This window comes from Macaca mulatta, chromosome 1 (genome assembly GCF_049350105.2).
Source record: "Macaca mulatta isolate MMU2019108-1 chromosome 1, T2T-MMU8v2.0, whole genome shotgun sequence".
In the NCBI taxonomy this organism is placed as follows: domain Eukaryota; kingdom Metazoa; phylum Chordata; class Mammalia; order Primates; family Cercopithecidae; genus Macaca; species Macaca mulatta.
Genome location: NC_133406.1, coordinates 162,647,910 through 162,671,999, shown reverse-complemented (window position 1 = coordinate 162,671,999; position 24,090 = coordinate 162,647,910). Strand labels below are relative to the sequence as shown.

At 41.2% G+C, this 24,090-nt stretch overlaps 1 protein-coding gene and 1 pseudogene across 7 annotated transcripts in view; one reads left to right on the top strand and one right to left on the bottom strand.

Moving 5' to 3' along the window:
* Positions 1-4,716: 4,716 nt before the first annotated feature.
* LOC106999320 (putative uncharacterized protein NEXN-AS1) lies at positions 4,717-6,550 on the bottom strand (annotated as a pseudogene). The gene has a single exon (XR_013400910.1). The product of XR_013400910.1 is annotated as a putative uncharacterized protein NEXN-AS1 (transcript).
* NEXN (nexilin F-actin binding protein) overlaps positions 5,247-24,090 on the top strand; it is a 53,916-nt gene continuing 35,072 nt past the window's right edge. For 2 of the 6 annotated variants that reach the window (XM_002801590.4, XM_015143142.3), the window contains exon 1: positions 5,324-5,823. The gene's annotated coding sequence lies outside the window, so the exon portion shown is untranslated. Of the gene's footprint in view, positions 5,824-24,090 lie in introns of all 6 variants that reach the window. The other 4 variants (XM_015143148.3, XM_015143154.3, XM_015143145.3 and 1 more) reach the window with 3 other exon arrangements.

Below are 24,090 nucleotides of genomic sequence, written 5' to 3'. Positions count from 1 at the left end.
GCCACCACACCTGGCTTATTTTTACTGGTTAGTAGAGATGAGGTCTTGGTATGTTTCCCAGGCTGGTCTTGAATTCCTGTCCTCAAGTGATCCTCCCACCTCAGCCTCCCAAAGTTCTGGGATTACAGGCTTGAGCCACCGTGTCTCGTTGACATTTTAATTTTAATGAGTGAATGAATGTACATTCTTTGGTCAATCTTTTGATATACAAAGGCCTTTAGTTGGGAGTATGGATTCACTCTATATTTCAAGATATCTTTGTTACATAAACTAAACCGCTAAATCAGTGGTCCCCAAACTTTTTGGCACCAGGGGCCAGTTTTGGGGAAGACAATTTTTCCATGGACAGTGCGGGGGTGGGTGTGGTGGATAGTTTTGGGATGAAATTGGTCCACCACAGATCATCAGGGATTATATTCTCATAAAGAATGCACAACCTAGATTCCTTACATGCAAGTTCATAACAGGGTTTGCGCTCCTATGAGAATCTAATGCCATCGCTGATCTGACAGGCAGCAGAGCTCAGGTGGTAATGCTCACTCGCCGGCCCTCACCTCCTGCTGTGCAGCCTGGGGTTTGGGGACCCCTGCCCTAAATCATCATCTGGAATTTCGAGTTTTCCTTACTTTTTTTTTTTTTTTTGAGACGGAGTCTGGCTCTGTTGCCCAAGCTGGAGTGCAGTGGCCGGCTCCGCCTCCTGGGTTTACGCCATTCTCCTGCCTCAGCCTCCCGAGTAGCTGGGACTACAGGCGCCCGCCACCTTGCCCGGCTAGTTTTTTTGTATTTTTTAGTAGAGATGGGGTTTCACCATGTTACCCAGGATGGTCTCGATCTCCTGACCTCGTGATCCGCCCGTCTCGGCCTCCCAAAGTGCTGGGATTACAGGCTTGAGCCACCGTGCCCAGCCGAGTTTTCCTTACTTTTAAAGGAGAGAAAAGGTACATGAAAAGCATTGACTGCAGAATCTCCCTAGATTTGCACAATTTTGTACCCAATCTTTTACATTTATCTTCTCCACACCTAGCTTGGTGGTAATTTTTGTAAGCTATTTGCCTTTATCAAGTTTTTTCAAAGCATTCAGCTCAGCTTTTATAAAAAACTATAACTTTATTTTTGCTTTTATAATTTCTTTTCTTTTCTTTTTTTTTTTTTGGCACTATCTCGGCTCACTGCAGCTTCTGCCTCCTGGGTTCAAGTGATTCTCCTGCCTCAGCCTCCCAGGTAGCTGGGATTACAGGCATGCACCAGCACGCCCAGCTAATTTTTGTGTTTTTAGTAGAGACAGGGTTTTGCCATCATGGCCAGGCTGGTCTCGAACTCCTGACCTCAGGTGATCCGCCCACCTTGGCCTCCCACAGTGCTGGGCTTACAGGTGTGAGCCACCGTGCCTGGCCTATAATTTCATTTTTTAAATGTTTACTTTGTATAATTTCAAAGCCATGCAACTGACAGAACAAACTCAATCATTCGTGGTAAGTATACAAGTAATGCTTATACAAATTGGCAAATCTTGGATTTTTAGTAATCTCAAACTTAGCATGTCAAAACTGAGCTCCTTACCACCCCTGCCTAAACCTACTCTTCCCACAGTCTTCCCTATCTGAGTAAATTACAATTCCATTCTTCCAGATCAAAGGCCAAAAACCTCCTTTCCTCACACCTCACATTCAGTAACCAAAATCCTACCAGTTCTACCTAAAAAGGCAACAAGGAAAAAATATATATTACCAGGTGTTTCTCACTACCTTCACAACTATCACTTTGGCCCAATCCCCATGCCTCATTCTGATTATTGTGGAAGCCTCCTAATTAATTGATCTCCCTGCTTCTTCTCTTGCCTTATTTAGTGTATGTGCAGCACATAAGCTAGAGAGAGTAAACATGTCAGATCATGTCACTATGTTGTTCAAAACCTACCAAAGGCCACCCATGTTAGAGTAAAAACCAAAATCTTTACAATGCTGTACAAAAAGAGGCTGGGCACAGTGGCTCATGCCTATAATCCCTACTCTTTGGGAGGCCGAAGTGGGAGGATGCTTGAGCCCAGGAGTTTGAGACCAATCCAGGCAACATAATAAGACCCTATTTCTACAAAAACTAAAAAATCAGCCAGGTGTGTTGTTGCATGCCTGTAGTCCCAGCTACTCAGAGAAGCAGAGGCAGGAGGATTGCTTGAGCCCAGAAGTTAGAGGCTATGGTGAGCTGTGATTCCACCACTGCACTCCAGCCTGGGTCTCTTAAAAAAAAAAAAAAAAAAAAAAAGGCCAGGGGCGGTGGCTCACGCCTGTGATCCCAGCACTTTAGGAGGCTGAGGTGGGTGGATCACCTGAGGTCAGGAGTTTGAGACCAGCCTGGTCAATATGGTGAAACCCCATCTCTATTAAAAATACAAAAATTAGCCGGGTATGGTGGCAGGCACCTGTAATCCCAGCTATTCAGGAGTGTGAGGAAAGAGAATCGCTTGAACCCAGGAGGCGGAGGTTGCAGTGAGCAGAGATCATGCTACTGCACTCCAGCCTGGACGACAGAGTGAGACTTCTCAAACAAACAAACAAATCCTACATAGTCTGTCTTCTGCTGCTCCCCCACTGCACCTCCTATTACTTCACCCTTCACCTACTTAGCTTCACTCACACAAGCCTCCTGGTTCTTCCTAGAACATGTCAGATAGAATCCTTCTCTGGGCCTTTGTATCTATCCCTGAACCACTCTTCCTCCAAATATTTGCATCTCCAGATATTTACATAGCCTACTGCCTCATTCTCCTCAAGGCTTTTACTCATATGAGGCTTTCCTTAGCCACTCTATCTAAAATTACAACATCTACTCAGCCTGCTTCCAGCATTCTCTACTTCCCTGCTCTGGTTTTATCCATATTACCATATTATATGTCACTAAATACTACATAGTTCATTTATTTGCTTATTGTCTGCCTTCTTTCACTAGAATGTATGTTCCATAATGTCAGGGATTTTTCTTTTATCACTGTTGTATTCTTAGCATCTAGAACTGAATATGTGTTGAATGAATGAATGATGAATTGGTGGGAAAATAAGCAGGCCTTGCATGCTGAGTAGCTATCAGCGTTCGACAGAGAGAACGGAGAGCTTTGTTTAATCTGGTGAATCTGTTGGGTGGAATAAAAAAATAAAAAATTGGAAAGTTTCTACTTATTTATTTATTTATTATGTTTCGAGATAGAGTCTCACTCTGTCGCCCAGGCTGGAGTCCAGTGGCGTGATCTCTGCTCACTGCAACCTCTTCCTCCTGGGTTCAAGCAATTCTCCTGCCTCGGCTTCCCGAGTAGCTGGGACTACAGACGCCCGCTACCACACTCAGCTAATTTTTATATTTTTAGTAGAGACGGGGTTTCACCATGTTGGCCAGGCTGGTCTCAAACTCCTGACCTCAGTTGATCCACCTACTTCAGCCTCCCAAAGTGCTGGGATTACAGGTGTGAGCTGCCATGCCCAGCCAACTCACTTCTTTAAATCACAGAAATAAAAATGTAATTATAAATTGATATGTATGGGGCAGGGATAGGTATGTATAGGGAAGAGAAAGGTGAGATGAAAGGTGAGGTGCAAGGTGGGGAGAAAGGTGGGGTGCAAGGAAACCTTCTTCAAGGAAGCAGCATTTAAGAAGAGACCTGGAGGTTATGTTGAAGTTAGGTGAAGGGGAAAGTGGGAGAAAGGATTTCATGCAGGGAACAACTTATGCAAAGGCCCTGCAGCCAGAATGCCCACAGAAAGTTGCATGAACTGAAGGCCAATGTGATGGCATCAGAGAGAGCAAGAGCACAAGCAAGACTACCGAGACCACCTATCACCATCTGTAGTTTGGTACATTTAAATAATTGTAATTACCAATTTTGAACTTTTCTATCATTGAGGAATGAATGGCTGGCTTACCCTCCTTAAAAGAGTTTCCATCCTGAGTAAATAGTGTGGGGATGGGACTGGGGAACAGAGTTATGTTTAAGAGTAGAAGACCTCTTGTGTGTGTGTGTGTGTGAGAGAGAGAGACACATACACAGAGAGAGAGAGAGAGACAAAGAGAGAGAGAGAGGGAGTTTCACTCCTGTTGCTCAGGCTGGAGTGCAATGGCCGGATCTTGGCTCACTGCAACCTCAGCCTCCCAGGTTCAAGTGAAGTGGGTTCTTCTACTTCAGCCTCCCAGGTAGCTGGGATCACAGGCGCATGCCACACGCCCGGCTAATTTTTTGTATTTTTAGTAGAGACAGAGTTTCACCATGTTGGCCAGGTTGGTCACAAACTCCTGACCTCAGGTGATCCACCCACCTCGGCCTCCCAAAGTGCTGGGATTACAGGCATGAGCCACGGTGCCTGGCCTTTTGTTTTTTTTTTTTTTGGAGACGGAGTCTCACTTTGTCACCCAGACTGGAGTGCAGTGGCACGATCTCGGCTCACTGCAACCTTTGCCTCCTGGCTTCAAGTGATTCTCCTGCCTCAGCCTCCTGAGTAACTGAGATTACAGGCGTGTGCCACCACACTCGGCTAATTTTTTGTATTTTTAGTAAAGATGGTCTTTTGCCATGTTGGGCAGGCTGGTGTTGGATTCCCGACCTCAAGTGATCCACCCGCCTCCGTCTCCCAAAGTGCTGCCATTACAGGCATGAGCCACCGCGCCCAGCCCAGAAGGCCTTTTCAACATCCCTGAAATATAACCTGAGCACCGCTGTCTTGGGGCCTGAAGTTGGAAGTGGTTACTTTTATTCTTTGTTTATCTGGATGTCATTTCGATTTTGTTTTCAAGTGCAGTAAAGAATTAAAGATCTCGTCCACCAAAAATGCTCCCTCTGAGTGTGCACTTCGGGTTTTAATATGGGATTGTCTAATGGATTTGACAGGCTGGCGGTCCAAGTTGAAAAAGGTCTGTGGGTGCCTAATAGTCAAAGATGCCTTTATGAAGCTTTAGGAAGACCAGACATGGTTTGCCTTCAATTAACAAAAAGGTGGAATATAAATATATTTGTACTTATATAAATATATTCCTTTTTTTTCTTCTCCTCCTCCTCTGCCTTCAATTGACCTCCTCCTTCTCTTCTTTCTTCTTCCTTTTAACTCTCCTTTCAGAGTTAAAGACTGGAGCTAAGAAAAGGGGAGCAATAGACAGATGAAGTGTTTCCGGATCGCTGCCCCACGCTCTTTGTAATAAAGGAAAACGTGGCCAAAGGTCAATGCTTAGGGTAGTAGAAGATAATGTAGTGGCTTGGCTTCTTGACTGGAAACTAGGACGGGTAGAGTAGCTGAGAGAAGTGGGCCCCACAGCAAACGGGTTGCGGGTAGGGGGAGCCAGCTCCAGACCGGTAATGAAGCCCATTTCAGCCTCATTCCTTTCCCGTGGCGGAGGCAGCCTTCCTTCCCCAGGCCTGGCTGGAGGTGGAGGCAAGCCCAAGGTTAGGGGGTCAGCCCGCGCACCTAGGGCCGGGAGACAGACAAATTCTGGCGGAAAGTTGCAGCCACGCTCCCCGTCCCCTGCTTTTCTCCTCGACTCTCCACCCCCCTCCGGGTGATCCGGCGGAGGTGGGGGTTGGGGGAACTGGCCTTGTGTTTTGGAACAGCTGCAGCCGGCGCTGGGCCCGCCTGGAATGCGGGAACAGGCTGCGCACCAGGACTTTTATGGAAACTTGCTGCTGGAGACGGCGGCGGCGGCGGCGGCAGCGGCAGCCAGAGGACTCCCAGCGGCTGGAGCAGAAGTGTAACGGCCAGAGCTCCCAGACCCTTACCCACAGCTAGGCAGGACGCGCACAGTCCCTCCGCGCGAAAAGAAGGACCTTCGCGGGTCACCGGCTCCTGGAGGGTGAGAAGAGTTGGGGAACGTGGGCTAGGGGGAGTGGAGACTGAGGTGTAGGGTCCCCTGGCGGGGGCGGGGGCGGGGGCGGGGGCGGGAGCGGCGGCTGCAGCGGCTGCAGAGAGGCGCTCGGGGTCCGCGGCTTCTGGCGATGCTCCGCTGCAGCACCGGAGTGCGCCGGGCGCCATACAGCTGTGGCTCCGCACTGGCCCCGGCCCGGGCGAACCCGGCCTCCGAGCCGCGTCCTGCGGGCTAGGCGGGGTGCCGAACAGGGGCTGCCCCAGTGTCTGAAAGCCTCAGCCGACCTCGGGCTTCTAGTTGCGATGTCTTTGCCCTGCTCCCCTGCGCCTTGTCGGCTGAGTTTCAGGTGCGTTCCGTACTGTAGGGAGGGAGCCCTCTGTGAGCCGAGTGGGTGCCGGTCCCTCGGCTGAACTCTTGGGGTCCTTAGGGAAGTTCGGTGCCGTCCACCACGTGCCCCCGCCGCGGTCTCCGTCTCTGCCAGCAGTGCCAGTTAAGAAATTCTTTCTGATCGGTCCCTGTGGAAGATGGGAAGAAATACGATTTAACAGCCTATTACTCCCCCAACACCCCCGCATATCCCCCCACTCCTGTCTCCAACGCGTTGTTTTTTTTTTTCGTGATTCTCCCCGCGGTGGGATGCTGGGGGTTGGGCAACTAGGGCTGGAAGTTTACGAAGTTTACGTAGTTTACGTGAGTGAAGAGTGTAGTCACCTCTTGAGAATTCCCCTTGCTTATATGCTTTTGAAAAAGCCAAACCATTCCAGCTGTTTGTAAACTGTGAAACGTTCTACAAATGCATTAGCATTGGCATTTATAAAGAAAATGACGAAGTTGAGAGGTTATAGTTGGTTACTGCAATGACTTAGAGATACTCATTTTATAGTTATTAAAGCACAACGTGAACAAAGTTGGCAGAGAGATAACAAGGTAAAAATAGCATAAGGATAAGTCCTAACAAAATGTCCTTGGTAAAGACACAGGTAGAGAAAAGAAGCCATAATAAAGAAATCAGTTCCCTGACCAAAGCAACAGGAACATCATTCATCGTTAAATTTTATTAATGAATTCATGTAGCAGCGGCCCATTGGCCTGCGAGTCACAACATAACTATGTCTTAGGTAATGTGATTAAATAAACTTAAGTATTTATACCATCTTAGTCACATGTTATTGAGTGGACCACATAATTTCCCCTTCTAATATTATCCTTTTACAGGTTAAATTGATGCAGTAAGAAAACTGTCTCGAATTCTTTTGAGTTTGGGGTATTGTTAAGAAAAACTGCATAATTAATCAAATGAGAGAAAGGTTTTTTTGGGGGGAGGTATAATTTGTATAAGTAAACTTTGACTAACCAATGTAGCTGTTTAAATTTCTTCTTCCTTCCAGCAATTAACACCGTATTTTTGCAGATATTTTATATTTTGACTAATACTTCTGAGGGACAATTTAAAGAAAAATGCATGCAATTATGTAGTTTATCTGCAACAATTCCCTCAAAGAATTCTAAGCTAAAACCACAACAAAATTATTTTAAATCCAGTTTTCCTCATTATAGTTATAATGTAATCCAGTTTTAATAGAAGATTTATACTTTAAAATCCATTTTCGATTGAAATGTAATGAATAGCAATTTTTCCTGCTCATCTTAAAATGGAATTTGTGCTATTTTTGAAAATTTGACATGTAAGGCTGATCATTGTCAAAATGTATGTCATCTTGAGATGACTATATTTAGCATCAACAAAGGAATGCATTATCTAGGTTTTTGAACAGTATTTTTCCCCTGAAATTTCACTTGGAGTATTTAGGTTAGGGTTTCATTTTTGAGAAGAATGAAAACTAAATATGCATATTTGGAAGAGATTAATTGGGGATTCAGACTGCTTAGAATACGAGCGGCCTATAATGACATATTTCATTTATTAAAAAAAATACCTATTATCTTTGAAATGCCCTAAAAGACCAAAAAAAAAAGGGGGGGATTATTTAAATATGAGAGTTGTACACACCTAAAAGAAAGAAAATAATGCAGTGAATGTGGAAAAGTATGTAACAGGTAAAAGTCTAAATGTTTTTATAGAAGAGAGGACTTTTAGTATATTTTATAGTTTTATAGGCCACACACACACAGAACATCTTGGTAGTTTATAATATGGAGAGAAAATGATTTATAACATTCCTAACAATTTCACATATTTCTGTTCTTAATCAATCTGTGGTCCATATCACCTGTGTAGTTTCTTTCATGTTCTCTTTCTGGGTTTATAATTGCATAGTTACATATTATATACATTTGAAATGGCTACATTTTCCTTTTCTGTTTAAATATTCAGTGTATAGTTTGGCTTAATTTATAGTAGTTTACTTTCTATATTCTAGGGTGGGTGGATTTGTACCCATAAATCCACCTTAAATTTTAGTTTAATTTGTATTATAATGTTAATACACCATATTATATTTATGGTTAAAAATTATGGAGAATGGAAAAAGGGGCTCTTGTAATCTGACACCCTTACTGTTAGGATTTTGATGTATTTCCTTTTAGTCTTTTCCCCATGCATAGAATTCTTTCTTTTTGCATTGGCATATCTCAATAAAACAACATGTGAAAGCATCCCATGCAGTGTCTGCCATCCAGTAACTGCTCAACAGGTGATTCTTTTTCTTCCTCCTTTATTTCCTTCTTGACATCTCCTCCTTTTTACTCTTAGATTAGAAGACAAGCAGATTGGGGCTCCCTATGCGAGGTTTCGAGGTTGGTGAAATTCACTTCTCACCATCCATCCTGGGCCTCTTCCCTGTCTTTTCTTCCCCTTTGACTCTGCTTCACTCTTTCTGGCCAAAATAGGCCTCCCCTTTGACCCTTTCCATTTCTCAGTGTTGTCTGTTCATTTAGACTAAGGCTATGGCAGTCAAAAAGTCGACAGTCAAAAAGACACCTTTTACTTCCTGATTACCAAGTGTAGGAAAAAAGGTAAAAAAAAAAAAAATCAAAAACCAAAAAGACACTTTTGGGGCTGGGCATGGTGGCTCATGCCTGAATTCCCAGCACTTTGGGAGGCTGAGGCGAGAAGATCCCTTGAGCCCAGGAGTTCGGGGCCAGTCCTGGCAACATAGTGAGACCCACCCCCATCTCTACAAAAAATTTAAAAATTAGCCAGATGTGGTGGTGCATGCCTGTAGTCCCAGCTACCTGGGAGGCTGGGGCGGGAGGATCGCTTGAGCTCAGGAGGCTGAGGCTGCAGTGCACCATGCTTGTACCACTGCACTCCAGCCTAAGTGACAGAGTGAGGCTCTGTGTCAAAAAAAAAAAAAAAAAAAAGACACTTTTAGCCACAGGCATACTTAAAAATTGGTACAGTTTACATTAAAATATCGATTTACATCCTCTCTTGAAAAATTGGAAAATCTGGGCAAAATCTGGGTTCACTTTTTTAAAGAAATTATTTTTATTTCAATAGCTTTAGGGGTACCAAGTAGTTTTTGGTTACATGGATGAATTGTAAAATAGTGAAGTCTGTCTGGGTTTTTAGTGTACCTGTCAACCAAATAGTGTGTATTGTACCTAAAGGTTCACATTTTTGCATTGGAACAATACACTGGAACTTAATAGTGGCTGCCCCACAGACAGGCAGGTCACATGCTCTCCATTTGACATAGTCTCTGAGATTCCCTGTTGTTTTAAACAAGTCATACACTCATTTACATTACCTGCCAATTATATTACATAACATTACCTTACATTACATTTACATTACCTGACCCTAAATGCTTGAGTATGCAGTCCCCGATCTAAGTATTAGGGCAAGTATATCTAATGCATCATATGATGGAAAATCTGCTGCACTTAGCAATAGTAACTGGGACTTTAAACATTGTAGATATATTTTGGTTAGCAAGCCTCTTAAATAATGTGATCATAGGGGTGGGAGAAGCGGTTAGCATTCATTGACACTAATTATTAGTGTCAATTAGAGCTGGAAGGGACCATATATTGCTAATCAAAACAAATAAAATACTTTCCCTGGCGGGATTTTAGAAAGCATAGGGGATATATTTCTGCTAAAGAAATATTTCCTAGGATCTCATAAATAATTTTTTTTTTTTTTTTTTGAGACAGCGACTTGCTCTGTCACCCAGGTTGGAGTGCAGTGGCATGATCATGGCTCACTGCAACCTCTATCTCCTGGGCTCAAGTGATCCTCCTACCTCCGCCTCCTGGGTAGCTAGGACTACAGACATGCATCACCCTGCCTGGCTAATTTTTTTATTTTTTGTAGAGACAGAGCCTCACTATGTTGCCTAGGCTTGTCTCAAACTCATGGTCTCAAGCAATCCTCTTACCTTGGCCTCCCAAAGTGCTTGAATTACAGGTGTGAGCCACCATGCTAGACCTTCTTAAAATTCTACTCCCAGTCCATTTGAGAAGTGTTTAGGAGAGTTTTTGTGACTCCTACAACTTGGCTATAAAGAGGAGTTTACTATTTTTCTTTTGCCTCCCCATCCCACTGACATGTTTGGAGCCAGAAATCCAGGTCTTCCTGTTCCCAACTGTGTCCTTCAATGAAAGACCATCTTCCACTTGCAGAGATAGTGAGGAGGCCCAGACTCCAGTGATTACCACATCAATTTGCTTGGGAACAGAATTCCTGAAGCCTCAGGTTTCTGGTTGTTCATGGTATTTAGTTTAGCATAAACCCACCCCATTTTATTTTTTATTACTTTAGTTAGTGCATCTAGATCATCAGTCTTCCTTTTGTACATAAGAATCATGTATCTTATTTGGGATGATTTTGGATCAGACAGTTTTCCTGTTATCTCTTTGTCATTCATTCGCTACCTCAAATATGAATAGAGCTTGTACTATGTCCTAGGTGATGTGTGAGACACTAAAACTATAGAGAGGAATAGAGCAGTTCTTACCTTTCAGGGGCTCATAGTTTGGTGGATGTACTTCGAAAAGTATCACAACTATCATATAAGGGCAGAGTGTTATTTATACTTACTGCGGAAGGATATCAAGGCAGGTTGAAAGATTCAAAAGATTCTTAATTTTCTTTCTTTTTTTTTTTTTTTTAGACGGAATTTTGCTCTTGCCCAGGCTAGAGTGAAGTGGCACCATCTTGTCTCAGTGCCATCTCCGCCCCCGGGTTCAAGTGATTCTCTTGCCTCTCCCTCCTGAGTAGCTTGGATTATAGGCACTTGCCACCACGCCTGGCTAATTTTTATATTTTTAGTAGAGACAGGGTTTCACTATGCTGGCCAGACTGGTCTTGAACTCCTGACCTCGTGATCTGCCCACCTTGGCCTCCCAAAGTGCTAGGATTACAAGCATGTGCCACCACACCCAGCGTTTTTGTGCTTTTAGTACAGATGAGGTTTCACTATGTTGGCCAGGCTGGTCTCGAACTCCTGAACTCAGCTGATCCACCTGCCTTGGCCTCCCAAAGTGCTAGGATTACAGGTGTGAGCCACCGCACCTGGCGTAAGATGCTTGGTTTTCAGTGAGGAATTGTGTATTGGTAAGAGGGAAATAGATCACTACTTCATCTAGGTGAAATAGGATCTAATTTCTTTTTTTTTCCATAGGATCTAATTTCATATTTTTGAATTTCGATGAGGTTTATGACAGGTTTTATAGTATCATTTTTATTTCATTATTATTATTTTTTGGACGTTTTATAGTATCATTTTAATTTCATTATTATTATTTTTTGGACGTTTTATAGTATCATTTTTATTTCATTATTATTATTTTTTGGACGTTTTATAGTATCATTTTTATTTCATTATTATTATTTTTTGGAGACAGGGTCTCCATCTTTCACCCAGGCTGGAGTGGCATGATCAGGGTTCACTGCAGTCTCTACATCCCAGCTTCAAGCAGTCCTCCCACCTTAGCCTCCCGAGTAGCTGGGACTACATGTGTGCACCACCACACCGGCTAAGTTTTCTATTTTTTGTAGAGATGGGGTTTCGCCATGTTGCCCAGGCCTCACCCTCCTAAAGTGCTGGGATTACAGGCATGAGCCACTGCACCCAGCCTATAGTATAATTTTTTTTCTTTTTTTTAAGAGATGGAGTCTTGCTCCGTAACCCAGGCTGGAGTGCAGTGGCATGATCTCAGCTAACTGCAGCCTCCGCCTCCTGGGTTCTAGGAATTCTCCTGCCTCAGCCTCCCGAGTAGCTGGGACTACAGGCCCACACCACCACACCTGGCTAATTTTTTGTATTTTAGTAGAGATGGGGTTTCACCATGTTGCCCAGGCTGGTCTCGAACTCCTTAGCTCAGGCAGTCCACCCGCCTCGGCCTCCCAAAGTGCTAGAATTACAGGCGTGAGCCACCGCCTGTGGCCAGCCTATTGTGTGTGTGTGTGTGTGTGTGTGTGTGTGTGTATATATATATATATATTTTTTTTTGAGATGGAGTCTTGCTCTGTCGCCCAGGCTGGAGTGTGCAGTGGTGCGATCTTGGCTCACTGCAAGCTCCGCCTCCTGGGTTCATGCCATTCTCCTGTCTCAGCCTCCTGAGTAGCTGGGACTACAGGTGCCCACCACCACCCCTGGCTAATTGTTTTTGTATTTTTAGTAGAGATGGGGTTGCACCGTGTTAGCTAGGATGATCTTGATCTCCTGATCTCTTGATCCGCCTGCCCTGGCCTCACAAAGTGCTGGGATTACAGGCGTGAGCCACCGTGCCCAGCTGTCTATAGTATAATTTTTAAAGTATAAGGTTGCAACCTTCATTAATTAAATGTAACAAAGTTACATTATACCTAAGTTTATGTTTCCTGTACAAGTGAAAAATGATAAAAATTTAGGCTCATATTTTATGAAGCTCAAAACAATTTTGTTGCTTATTCCAAAGACTGTAAGAATTAGGTTTTAATGTTTACTTATAGCATATAGTTAAGTATTACATTTAAAATCTTCTTAAAAGTCGGCTGGGCACCATGGCTCATGCCTGTAATCCCAGCACTTTGGGGGTCCAAGGCAGGCAGATCTCTTGAGGCCAGGATTTCGAGATCAGCCTGGTCAACATGGCAAAACCCCATCTCTACTAAAAAATACAAAAATTAGCCGGGTGTGGTGGTGCACACCTGTAATCCCAGCTACTTAGGAGGCTGAGGCATGAGAATAACTTGAACCTGGGAAGTGGAGGTTGCAGTGAGCTGAGATAGTGCCATTGCACTCCAGCCTGGGTGACAGAGCAAGACTCCATCTCAAAAAAGAAATCTTAAAAGTTGACAGCCTGGTCGGGCACAGTGGCTCACATCTGTAATCCTAGCACTTTGGAAGGCTGAGGTAGGCAGATCACTTGAGGTCAGGAGCTCGAGACCAGCTTGGCCAACATGGTGAAACCCTGTCTGTACTAAAAAAAATTAGCCGGGTGTGGTGGCATGTGCCTGTAATCCCAGCTATTTGGGAGGCTGAGGCAGGAGAATTGCTTGAAACCAGGAGGCAGAGGTTGCAGTGAGCAGAAATCACGCCACTGCTCTCCAGCCTGGGTGACACAGTGAGACTTTGTCTCAATAAATAAATAAATAAATAAATAAATAAATAAATAAATAAGTTGTCGGCCAAGCACAGTGACTCAGAAACTGAGTTCATTTTCTGACTTAAACATGCCTTTTAATTTAATCTCCAGTTAATGGTAACCCTGTTGACCCATTTGAAACCTTGGGTTCATCCTTTTTTATTTATTTGTTTATTTCTCATCCTCTGACTCTTGCTTGGGTTCATTCTTGACAATATTCCTCTCCTCACCTCTACCCTTCCAAATCAAATTGGCCAAAGCTCTTGCAATAGTGCCCCACTACAGTGTAAGTTTCGTCAAGAAGGCCGGGCACGGTGGCTCACGCCTATAATCCCAGCACTTTGGGAGACAGAGGCAGGTGGAGCTCAAGAGTTCAAGACCAGCCTGGCAAAGATGGTGAAACCCCGTCCCTACTAAAAATACAAAAATTAGCTGGGCGTGGTGGCAGACACCTGTAATCCCAGCTACTCAGAAGGCTGAGGCACAGAATTGCTTGAACCTGGGAGGCAGAGGTTGCAGTGAGCTGAGATCGCATCGCTGCACTCCAGCCTAGGTGACAGAGCGAGACTCTAATTAAAAAAAAAAAAAGTTTAATCAAGACAGGGACTTTGACTTTTTGTTTACTTTCATCTTCCCAAGCTTAGGATAGCACCTGGCACAAAGTAGGAGCGTAATAATTATTTGTTAAATAAATAATGAGTCACCATGTCCTGTCAATTCCACTTCCAAAATGTCTCTTCCAGCTTTTCATTCCTAATGCCAATATCCTAATTCAGGCCTTTATCTTCTCTTACCAAGATCATTGTACTTGTCCTTTCCCCATTAAACTCCATTCTCTACATTGCTGTAAGAGTTTCTTTTTCTTTTCTTTCTAGAATATATCTTTAAGTCATGATCCTTTGCTGGCTCTCTGTTGCCTATGATATTATTAGACAGTATCTAAACTTTTTATTAATATGGTGCACAGTATTCATTCTAGTCTGTGCCCAGCCTGTCTTTCTAGTTTTGCCATAGATTGACTGGACAATTTTATAGCTCCCCAAATTTGCAATGGGTCATCAGGCATTGGTATTTTTATTCATTCTGGTTCTTTCTCCTGGATGCCTTTACTATCTTTTCCACTTGGTGAAATTCTACTTCTCTGTCAAGGTCTAACTCAAATGTCATCGTCTCCGTGAAACCTTCTTTAACCCAGCCTCTTCCTTAACCATACCGTAGTCTTTTCCATGTTTCTATAGCCTGGTTATAGTACTGCTATTATAGCATTTACTACATCATATAATAGTTAGGATATCTATTTCTTTCACCAAAGCTATTTGATTTACAAGGGCTAGCTCTTATTTGTTTCGTATCCCATTGCCAGGCATACCTTTTGGCATACAGATTCTCCTTCTCACAAAAATGTAAATACGGAACTAATCTGTCAAATTTGAAAAAAAAATGCAGCTTTTTGGATAAATTGCGTATAGGTTATAGTAATATTGCAATATTCCCTCTGAAACCTGTGATGGATACATAGTCGTCTTCATTTAACATGAATGCCTAATGTGTTAGAATGCCATTACTAAATCTCTTTATCATCTCAGCCTTCTCTATTATGACCAAACTCTTAGAACCACCTGTTCAATCTTATCTTTTGATCACTGTTTTCTTTCTAATAGTATTTTTGATAACGATTCAATTGACTTGCCTGGGATTTTAGATACATAGAAGGTGTAATGGGGCTGAATTGTTATGTTGCTGCTGCCCCTTTAAGGTGGCCAAGGACATTGCATCTGCCTACTCAAACAAGAAAAATCATTTAACACTAGAAGAAGAAAAGCCTGTTCAGATTCCAGATATAAAGTCTTTTGGCATTCAGGTCACTGAGTATAGGAATTAAGTTGTTAAGCCAATCTCCATTTAGCATTCTAAAATACAGTGGCATTCTAAAATACAGTAGCATTCTAAAATACATTTCTAGAATGAGAACTTGACATGACTCAATTAGGATGTTTTCCGTGTAACTCAGCAAATCTCAAAATGTGGTCTTAGAACCCCTGGGAGCCCTTAGTACCATTTAGGGGTCCATAAAGTCCTCCTTTTTCCAACTAGGTATTAATATAAGGACATGTTTTCTTAGAGACTTCAATCAAAACAACATCACCATAGTTTGAATGCAGAAGCAAATATGAGAATGTATTTTTCCTCTATTATGCCAGATACCAGATATTAGCAAAAATGTAAAATGATTGTCCTCTTCTTACTAATTATTTTTGTGTTTTTAAATAATGGTTTGTTATTGTTACTTTAAACGACTTTATAAGTATATATTAGAATATTTTAATTTCTAATATATTAAAGACCTATTGTTGTAATCCATATAAACAAAACCTCTATTATAACCAAACTCTTAGAACCACATGTTCAGCCTTATCTTTTGGTCACTGTTTTCTCTCTAATCTTACTCTTCATAGAATTCAATGGACCTGCCTGGGATCTTAGATACTTAGAAGGTGCAATGGAGCTGAATTGTTGTGCTGTGGCTGCCCCTTTTAGGTGGCCAAGAACCATCTTAGGATCCTTAATAATGGGCCCAGACTTTTAGGTCCTGAGCCCCAAAAGTTTGAGACCCACTTTTGTAATACATAGCCTTTGTTTTAGTGGGGGGATTTCCTTTAACATCACAGAGCTTATTTTTATTTTATTTAGAGATGGTGTCTCACTAATTTGCCCAAACTAGATTCAAACTCCTGGGATCAAACGATCTTTCTACCTCAGTCTTCCCTACCTAAGCTGGGACTACAGGAGTGTGCCCAGTTAAAGCTAATTTTTATGTGTGTTTACACATTTTCAGATGTTACCTAAACAAAGCCTTTTCTAATCTGAAAATGTAAGCCTTATTATATTTTTGATAGTTGTATTTGATCTCATCTAGACCATAAACTCCATAACAGATATTTTATCCTGTTTGCTATTATTTATGTAGTAGCCTATACTGTACCTAGCACATTATAGAAAAATGTTCAATAAATGTTTCTTGAACAAATATCAGTTTTCACTAATTTATCTTTTTCTGTTTATTCTTAGTTCTATCATACTCATCACTCTAAATTTATAAAGTATATGAAAACCACTTAGTTTATGGTACACAATAGGTATTCAGTTGTTAGTTTTCTCCTCCTTTGTTTAGAGGTTTCAGAACTTTCCTTTAATGTATTGTAGTTTTTAAAAAATCATTAAATTTTATTTGTACATGTAACTTTTCATTACTTTATTAATGACTTCATCAAATGAGAGTTTGCCAGTTTTCTTTGAGTGGTTACTTTAAAGTCTTCTCAAAAGAGAATAAGGCAAGAATTGTAGGTTTTGATTCTGTTCATAATTCTGAGAGGATAGGAGGACGTACTACATAGAGCCTAGGATATGGTGAGTACAGGTAGAATAGTATTTAAAACATCTATAAAAATGTGTTATGCTGAAATAGGTGTTGCACAAAATAAATGAAACAGACTTTGTATTGCCTAATACAGTGGAAAAAGCTGATAATTGTTGAAGCTTGGTATGGGTATATGGGGATTCATTATATTAGTCTCTTTCATTTTCTGTGCCTGAAATTTTCCATAATAAAAAAGTAAACAAAAAAGATAGGTTAGACTGATATGTCTGAGACGTTTACCAATATAAAAATGTTTAAACTTTATGCCAGATACACCTAGAAATCTAAGCATATTTAGAGGTCTTAGAGACTGAAGGAGGAAAAACAACATGTTTAAGGTGAAGTGGAGAAAAATCACCATTTCCATTATAATTAGTTTGGGAAAATACCTCCTTGGTAGAGAAGTGACTTAAGAAAGGTCTTGGAGGTAGAAAAAGGCTATTAAATAGATTTGTCTAGGTGGAAGGTTGAAAAAATGGGGAGAAGACAAAGGAAACTGAAGAGTCTGAGGGTCTGCAGAAGGCCTGTCAAGCCCAGGTGAGAATTATAGCTCTGATTCATGATGCACTGCACAGTCAGTATCCTCAGAGTTAGAAGATACACTAGAGCACAGAGAGGAGCACAGAGAGGTAGAGATTGCAGTAGTTGAGTAGAGAACCTAGTGGGCCTGGTTGAGGGCAGAAAGAATGGTGGGCTGTTATCCTATCACAAGAAATGAAAAAAAAAAAAGAGAAATCAAAACAATCATGGCTAGAAGTTATTCTGGAACTTTTAAAACCTATTTTTTTTTATTTTACCAATAATGTATACTTAAATTATTATTCTATTCTAATATAATATGTATCAGTTAAGAGTTTTGAAGAAACTACATTAAAGTAGCTGCCCTATAGCAATTGAAGTTAACTATGTCATTACACTTGGATTCCAGCACCTATTGAAAAGATTGAATAATTTGAAAATGTTTATCAGGATTCTGAAAAAAGAAAACCAGTAAAGTGAATACTTTGAATTTTACAGCTTCTCATTTTGTAAGTTTATCAGTGAAAATTATAGTGATACATATGAATACTAAATAGAAATAATTTCTGGCAAGCATAATTATTTGAAATCGAAGGAGCAGCTGGGGCCTTTTGCTAAATAAAGCAGCAAAATTAAGTTTAGAGACTGGTAACTGAAATGTTGGCTGTTAATATATATAAACACGAAACTGGGAAGACTGACAAGCCATGTGCAATATGATGAATCCCCGTCTCTACAAAAAATACAGAAATTAGCTGTGTGTGATGGTGTGTGCCTGTAGTGTCAGCTACTCAGGAGGCTGAAGTGGGAAGATTGCTTGAGCCCAGGAGGTCAAAGCTGCTATGAGCTCTGATTGCACCACTGCTCTTCAGCCTGGGCGACAGAGTGAGATCCTATCAAGAAAGAAAAGAAGTGGGAGGAGATGATAAAATAAGTCAAAGATTAAATTGATATTTGAAATTTTAATTTTTTATTTTTTTTGTGACAGAGTCTTGCTCTGTCACCCAAGCTGGAGTGCAGTGGTGCAATCCTGGCTCACTGCAACCTCTGCCTCCCAGGTTCAAGCGATTCTCCTGCCTCAGCCTTCCCAGTAGCTGACATAACAGGTATCTGGCATCACACCCAGCTAATTTTTGTATTTTTAGTAGGGATGGGGTTTCACCATGTTGGCCAGGCTGGTCTCCAACTCCTGACCTCAAGTGATCCACCTGCCTCAGCCTCCCAAAATGCTGGGATTACAGGCATGAGCTACCGTCCCTGGTGATATTTGGAATTTTTTAAAAAACCACCTTATTAAGGTATGATTGACATACCAAAAGCTGTATATATTTAATGTATGATATTTGGCATTTGAGAATATGTTTCTAAAAGGCTAATAATCTGCTATAAATGTTCAACAGAAGACTTCTTTAAAATATAGTATAGACAGTTTGTTAAGAGAATAAAAAGTTGAATCAGAGGAACAGAGAATCTTTCAGACTTGCTAGTTTTTGCGTGAATATTGAAAAGCTTTATGTGATAGCTTTGGGGGGTTATTTTAAATTACAATTTAATTGAACAAGGCACTGGAAAGCAACTGATTCCCTGCAATCTGGGAAGGGAGCATAGAGTCTACCATGTGTACAGAGGAAAATCAGTGAGTAAGAGAAGTGCAAAATGTGGACTGAGAATGGAAGTCATGGATCTTAGTCATCTAACTGGAAGTTGGGGTATAGTGTATACTGCCTTTCAATTCTGTAGTAGGTATGGTTGATGTTAGAACCTTACCTGTGTTTGCAGATAGCAAGTCAGACTAGACCACTTAAAAATTCGGTTCCAAGGCTTTTGTTGAGAGTTGTTGCAAAGAGACTGTTAATAGCATGAGAATAGAGACTGTGTCTGTATGTTCAGCATTATATTTCTCAGTGCCTAGTAGAGTGCCTGGCATAGTAGATGCTTAATAAATACTTATGGGGCAGGTGTGGTGGCTCACGCCTTTAATCCTAGCACTTTGGGAGGCTGAGGCGGGTGGAACACGAGGTCGAGAAATAGAGACCATCCTTGCCAACATGGTGAAACTCCGTCTCTACTAAAAATACAAAAATTAGCTGGGTGTGGTGGCACCTGCCTGTAGTCCCAGCTACTCAGGAGGCTGAGGCAGGAGAATCGCTTGAACCCGGGAGGCAGAGGTTGCAGTGAGCAGAGATCATACCATTGCCCAGCCTGGGCAATGGAGTGAGACTCAGTCTCAAAAAAAAAAAAAAAATTTTATGTAATAACTGACATGTAGTATTTATGCCATATCCCTGCATAATGATAATCACAATGATAGTCATACCTTATATCCAGATAAGCTTTATCTGTTCATAAAGTGATTCATGTTGAAGCTAGCAAGATTTACTTATTCAGGTTGGGCATGGTGGCTCATGCTTATAATCCCAGCACTTTGGGAGGCCAAAGTGGGAGGATCACTTGAGCCCAGAAGTTAAAGACCAGCCTGGGCAACATAGTGAGACCCTGTCTCAACAAGAAAATTCAAAACTTAGCTGGGTATGGTGGTGCAAGCCTGTAGTACCACTCAGGAGGCTGAGGCAGGAGGTGCTATGGATATAGTGGTGTACAAAACATAGTCACTACTCTCAAAGACCTCACCTTCTGGTAGAGGAGGTTTTCAGGAAGGTGGGTCATTACTGTACATTGTGCTAAGTGCTACAATTAGGGTAATCATGGGATGCTGTGTAAGCACACAGGAGAAGCACTTAACCTAGTCTTGTGGAATCAAGGAAGGCTTCCTGGAGAAAGTGACAATCCAAGAATTAAAGGATGAGTAGGAGTTAGCTGAGTGATAAGGGAATGAGAATAGCATAAAGCTGAGAGAGGCTGCTCTGCAAATGCTTGAGTTGTGCCAGTATTACAGTATGGGTGATAGAGTGGGAGGGAGGGGTAAAAAGAGATGAGGCTACAGAAGTAATTTAATCTACTGAAGTGTACTAAATCACAGAAGAAAAATTGGAGAGTGAGAAGAAAAGGGCAAAGATTGAAACCTGGAGGCAAACAACATCTAAGAGGTAGAGAGAGAGGTAGAAGCCCTCAAAGGACATAGAGAAAGAATGCTTAGAGACATGGAAAAACAGAGGGAGAATAGTGCTATGAAACCAAGCAAGGAGGATTTCAGGAAGAAAGGAGTGACTGAGAATATCAAATGTAGCAGTGAAGTTCAGAAAAAGGGAATTGTTCATTTTATTTGGCAATGTAATGAGAAAAGCATTATTAGGCCCATTCTACATATAAAACTGAAATTCACAGAAGTTAACTGGCTCATCCAAAATCATGTATCTACTAATTAACCTAAACAGAAACTCTAATCTAAGTTTTCTGGCTCTAACTCCAGTGCTTCTTCCACCATCAGTGTCTTCTTAATATGCATGAAAAAATCAACAGTTAACTAGATAATTATCATGAGGATATAACTGAATATTTTCTACAAAGGTTATTAAGCACCAAAAGTTCTAGTAGAATATTTTGGGAGATTTCAAATTATTTTTGTATTAATATCAAAATTTAAAATATATATAGGTTTGGAATTTTTATGAGGGGGTTTATGAAAAGTTGTAATAATGTTGAACCTGTAAATGTCATTTGTTCTAAAATTGTTTTTTGTTTGTTTGGTTTCTGTTTTGAGATAGGGTCTTACTCTGTTGCACAAGGTGTAATGCAGTGGTTCAATCATAGCTCACTGCCATCTTGAACTCATGGGCTCAAGTGATCCTCTTGCCTCAGCCTCCCAAGTAGCTGGGACTACAGGGACATGCCACCACACCCAGATTATTATTATTATTTTTAATTGTAGAGATGGGGTCTTGCTCTGTTGCCCAGGCTGATCTCCAACTCCTGGCCTCGAGTGATTCTTCTGCCTCAACTCAGCCTGGATTACAAGTTTGAGCCATAACACCTGGCCTGGAAATGATTTTGAGAGAAGATTTGATAATAGTATTTACCTTGAAGCCCTGTTGTAGGAAATAAATGACAATGCTTGTTAACTACTTGGCACATTACCAGGCAAACAGTAAAGACTCAGCAAATGTTAACTTGGATTATCTTCATCATTAATTTTATTCATGTTTTGTGACTAAAGGATGTATTAGTGAAATAATGGGTTTAGATAGGACAATACAATTAATGACTAGGGAACAGAGTTTTCCTGTGAAGTTAATAGGCCAGAGTCCAATTCATACCTTTGTCCTTGTGTTAACACAGATAGGCAAATGAGTTAGCAACTGAAATGCATAGTTGTTTCTACCAAGGCAGTGTCATACTTCCTTTTTAATTAACAATAAAGGAGTCTTATATGTATTTACAGTGTCTATGTAATTATGAAGTTTTTTTCTCTAGTATAAAAACATTTAAGAAATGTGAGTCCTATTGGTTTGTAATCTGTACCTTAAGTGCAATTCCATAACACAAAAAGGTCATGAACTTATTTTGCTACAACTTTTTATCCTCAAAAGGCAGAACAGAGCAAACTTTGAGTACAGGATCACTTGCTTATATTTTAACCAAAAAAGTTAAGGATAGTGCTGTTCCAATTTTCACTGAGTTTAAAAATGAGAGCTCAGAATACTGAGCTGACATTTTAAAAAACTATTTTAAGTGGTTTTATTCATAGTAAATTTTTAAAATCAATTTTATTTTATTCTAAATCTGTAAGTCAAGATATAATTTGAGGATTTTAAAAAAATCAAATGAAAAGGGCTAGCGGATTCATTTATTTTCTAGGACTATTCTTGACTAATTCTTCACTGTTAGCAAGCCACCCAATTTTCTTTCATTTCACCAAAATAAATAAATAAATAAGGCTTTTGAAGTCCTCTCTGGCCAATTAATTGACCTAAAATTATCAGTTCTTATGATCCCATGATTCCAAGTTTTCCTCATACCCTTTAGTATTACTCTAAAAAACTGCACAAGAGGCTCGGGTATGGTTGCTCATGCCTGTAATCCCAGAACTTTGGGAAGCTGAGGTGGGAGGATCACTTGAGGTCAGGAGTTCGAGACCAGCCTGGGCAACAGAGTGAGACCCCCCCGTCTCTATTTTTTTTTAAGATGGTCTCATGCTTTGTGGCCCAGGCTGAAGTGCAGTAGCATGATCATAGCTCACTGCAACTTTGAACTCCTGGGCTCAAGCGATCTTCCTGCTTCAGTGTCCCAAATAGCTGGGACTATAAGCATGTGCCACGACACTTGCAAATTTTTAAATTTTCAGTAGAGATGGGTCTCGCTATGTTGCCCAAGCTGGTCTGTAACTCTGGGCTCAAGCGATTCTCCCACCTCAGCCTCCCAAAGTGTGGGGATTACAGGTGTGAGCCACTGCACCCACCTCCACCCCTCCCCTGCCTCAATTTTTTTTTTTTTTGAGACAGAGTTTCACTCTTGTTGCCCAGGCTGGAGTGCAATGGTGCGATCTCAGCTTACAGCAACCTCTGCCTCCTGGGTTCAAGCAATTCTCCTGCCTCAGCCTCCTGAGTAGCTGGGATTACAGGCATGTGCCACCACTCCTGGCTAATTTTGTATTTTTAGTAGAGATGGGGTTTCTCCATGTTGGTCAGGCTGGTCTTGAACACCCAAACTCTGGTGATCTGCCCGCCTCGGCCTCCCAAAGTGCTGGGATTACAGGCATGAGCCACCACACCTGGCATCTATTTTTAAAAATAAAAAATTGTGTAAGTAATACATTATATATACTCACTGGCAGGGAAAGATAGGATTTTTCCTAAATAGAGTAAATTCTAGTAGGGGAGATGAATAGTAATAAAATTAATCAAAGTTATTGCTATCTACTAATGTTAGTTATTATTCCAGGGTTCTTCATATAATGCTATCTTATCTAATCCTGACTAAGCAGTTAACAGATCTGAAATTTGGATTTAGGTCTGATTACCAAATTTTGGTAATCCAAATGTGAGGTGATGAAGGTCTGTATTAGTATGGAGGCCATGGAAATATGAAGTGATATGTAAGAGAAGTTTGAAAGCAACATTCATAGATCTTGACAATCTATTAAAATCTAGAAGATATAGAAGAATGAATCAAAAATAACCACAAGGTTTGAGAAGCCATGAGAATGAAGGGTAGGTTTTGTTGGTTATATAAGAAGAAATATCAGGCCAGGCATGGTGGCTCATGCCTGTAATCCCAAAACTTTGGGAGGCAAAGGCGGGTGGATCACTTGAAGTTAGGAGTTCAAGACCAGCCTGGCCAACATGGTGAAACCCTGTCTCTACTAAAAATACAAAATTCGCCGGGCATGGTAGTGCATGCCTGTAATCCCAGCTACTTGGGAGGCTGAGGCAGAAGAATCGCTTGAACCCAGGAGACAGAAGTTGCAATGAGCCAAGATCACACCATTGCACTCCAGCCTGGGCAACAAGGTCAAAACTACATCTCAATAAATAAAATATTTAATAGGTAACTCTAGATATGATATAATGGCTCAAGTAAGACAACAGGACTAGTGCTATTTATTATTTTTATCTGAGGCACATAAAATTAGGTTACTCATAAACCTTAGTTCATGACCCACTCATGTATGTACAGATTCCTTTAATTTACTCCTTTATTTTTAATAATGTCATAAGCACTGACAGACCCACTAAAGAAGAAAAGTTAGGATCTTATTAATAATTATAGGGAATCATGTCCCATCCTCTCCCCCATTATATTGTCTCCTTCCCACCAAGAAAACTTCAGTCCCACATGGCTTCACTGGGGAGTTCTTGCAAATATTTAGGGAAAAAAATAAT